At 26.4% G+C, this 3,301-nt stretch overlaps 1 long non-coding RNA gene across 1 annotated transcript; it reads right to left on the bottom strand.

Annotated features, from left to right (window-relative positions):
* Positions 1–325: 325 nt before the first annotated feature.
* Positions 326–3,000, bottom strand: LOC133035857 (uncharacterized). Its single transcript, XR_009686974.1, has 2 exons — positions 2,007–3,000; positions 326–804 (listed from the first exon to the last, which is right to left on the bottom strand). It is a non-coding gene; the product is annotated as an uncharacterized LOC133035857 (long non-coding RNA).
* Between the last annotated feature and the right edge of the window lie 301 nt (positions 3,001–3,301).

The following is a 3,301-nucleotide window of genomic DNA, read 5'->3' as shown; positions in this document are numbered from 1 at the left end:
TTAAGAAATGCACTAACAAACTTTAACTAAAATTAGTATCATCTCATTAAACTTTATTACTTGAAATACAAAGAAGATACATGATTTGATAATTTTACTTGGATAATAAAATCTTAGGCAAGAATATAATCTGACATTTCACTATTCATAACAAACTTCATAGTAGGTGCCTAAAAAAAAGGGAAAAAGAAGAGAGAAACTATATAATTATGATATTGATATAATTTAAGCTTTTTGCAATTGTAAACATTAAAAATAAAAAGAAATCTAAATTATGACTATACATAATTGATCTCTTTAAAAAAAACAAATAAAACAAAATAAATAAATAAATATTACTGCATAATAATTCGTAATAATCAACAACAATCAAGAATATTAAATTTCTTTTTTTTTTTTTGTGGTAACCAATAAAGGTTAAAATAACAAGGGTAACAAAAGTTACACAAAAGGTGGGGAGATTTCTTTCATCCAAGAAAGTTCATTGTCTATCCTAAAGGCATGCTTAGCCAATCTATGAGCCTCAACAATAAAGTTGCTGCGCATGAGAGAGATGCCCCAGGAAAACTAGACAATAAAACTTTAATATCAGAAAAGAAAACCCCCAGTTCATGCAAATACAATGTCGGACCCTCCAAAGTTGAGACCAAAGAAAGTGAATCAGAAAAAACCCTCTCCACGGGAAGTCCCACATTTTGAGCCCAATGCAAATCTACTAGTAACGCAACTGCTACTACCTGGAAAACTGAAAAAGAACCCAGTTGAAACTAGAGAGTTGTCACTTCCGCCCCACTAATAGATCACCTACAAAATAAAGAGAGAAAATTAATACATAATAAATATTTAATAAAATATGAAATTTCCCTTACAAATAAAATAAAATAAAATATGAAATTTTTTATAAATAGTCACATAGAATTCTCTTATGTAAATACTAGAGCTTATCTAATCTCATCTCCATTGCTGACGGTGAATACACTACATTTGATGTGTTATTATTAGACCAAACTAGCCTTACAAAATAAAACTAGCCATATAATAACTTTACAAAATAAAAAAACTATACATGTTAGTCTTACAAAATCGAAAACTAGCCATACTGGCCTTACAAAACTAAAAAACTAGCCACAATGGTCGTACAAAAGAAAACTAACCACGTTGGCCATACAAAAAACTAGTCACATTGGCCTTACAAATCAAACAACAAGCTACTTACAAAACTAAACATATTGCTTTACAAAACCAAAATGCACATTAGCCATAAAAACTAGAAAGCTATATTATAATTAAATAATTTAAAAATCTATGTAAAATAAAATTATTTAATATAGAAATTACTATATACAAGAACATATACAAACATTAATAAATGAAAAAAATATTCAAAAGAGTATTCTATATTATTAATCAAAAAAATCAATAAAAGTTTTAAGACAACATAATTACTAGTAAACAAAATCCTTAATGAGAATAAAATTAATTAATACAATTAATAAAATTATATAAAATGGTAATAAATATGCTTTTTAAAATGTAATTTATTTGACTATAGATATTAAATTAAAAAATAAATAATAATAAAAGCATTTAATAGTTATTTATTTTGAATTAAAATAAATCTCTATGTAAAAGTGATAAATAAAAGAGTTATTTAAATTATATTAAATTTAATACCATTCAATCAAAATTAAATAAAAAAATTGATAAATTAATATGACAATAAAATTAAAATTCGAAAGGAACAAAATATTAATTATTACACTGCAATACAAAATACTTCAAATATCAAAAACAACAAAAAAAAAACGTTTAAAAAGCAATTTAATACTAATTAAATACATATTGAACTAAATCATAGTCATAAAAATTTAAAACAATTAATACAAAAAAACTGTCAAATAAAACACAAACTAATTGTAAATGTTATAAATAAAGAAAAAAAAATATGCAATAAATATAAAATACCAACCAATAATAAATGTAATTAATATAATAAATAAAATTACCATAAAAAAGAAATAAAGTATAGGACAAAACACTAAAAACGCCTCCACTTATTCCGCCACCACCATCGACATCAGAAATTGAACTTCTTCAAGACGGATACCAATCGTTCTTACTCGTCAACCTCACCAAAATGCTGGCGCCACTGATGCTAATCGGGTACTTAAGATTGATTCAAAGAACCATCGAGTTAAAAAACACAGCAGCTAAATTTGAATTAAAAGAGAAACGAATAACATAAGTGTACAGAATACACACCACACACCAAAGACAACAAAAGAATACTAAAAGAAATAGCTCAATCACCTAGAAAACCAGTCACTAAAATAAAATAATAATAACAATAAAATAAATTAAAATAGAAAAATAAAACTCCCTTTGAAGATAAACAGAGCATTGAATACAGAGGCGTTGGCACTCATCCTAATAGATCGTATCCTTCGTCGACGAGTTCACGCAGTTCGCAAGCTTCAATTCTTTAATAACCAGGATAGCTCCAGAGCAGATGAAATGAATACAGGATATGGTAAGAGGAAACTTAAAATCAAGTTTTTGGAAGATCCACTTGTTCATTACAATCACTGTGACATTGAAACTCCACCATTGAAGAATTGCCAAAAGAGATCTAATCACGCTCCACTGACACAGAAGAGACTCCTCCATTTCTCTCCACCTCTCTCATTTTTTAATTAATATATGTAAAATAAGAATATTAAAATTTTAAATGCACTCAAGTACCAAAATGTTAGTGTTTACAAATAAAGAGAACTAATTCATCATTATCCAAAATAAAGGGTACAGAGTGTATATTTTGATAAAAGATAAAGTACCAAATAAGTATTTATCAAATGATAATAAAAAAAGGTAAAAGTAATAATGATAAGAATAATTTTAGCTTATCATAATAATCTCCTTAAACAAGTAAAGTAGTGACAATGCAATGCAATGCAATTACAACCACCCTACTTCTTTCAAGAGTAGGTATAAATACAGTCCAAAAATACTTCTCACAACCAATGATTTATCACATCCATGTGGTGCCTACACATATATTATTTTGAGTGGGTATAAAACAATAAATAAAAGTATCATATTATTCTAATGTATCAGAAAGAAAATATTAAAGAATAAGACTCAAACTATCTAACATTCACCTTTTTTTTTTGGAGTATGCTTGTGATATTAACTTGAGTCTTGACATGTCCAACAATTTAAATATATAAACCTGCAAAATTAAATAGTTAGAAAAAAAAAATTAGAGATAGAATTTTATTGTACACTTATTTTGGATTGGACA

The sequence above is a fragment of the Cannabis sativa genome, chromosome 3, assembly GCF_029168945.1.
Source record: "Cannabis sativa cultivar Pink pepper isolate KNU-18-1 chromosome 3, ASM2916894v1, whole genome shotgun sequence".
Classification (NCBI taxonomy): domain Eukaryota; kingdom Viridiplantae; phylum Streptophyta; class Magnoliopsida; order Rosales; family Cannabaceae; genus Cannabis; species Cannabis sativa.
The sequence above is the reverse complement of the archived record's forward strand: the minus strand, read 5'-3'. Positions and strand labels throughout refer to the sequence as shown.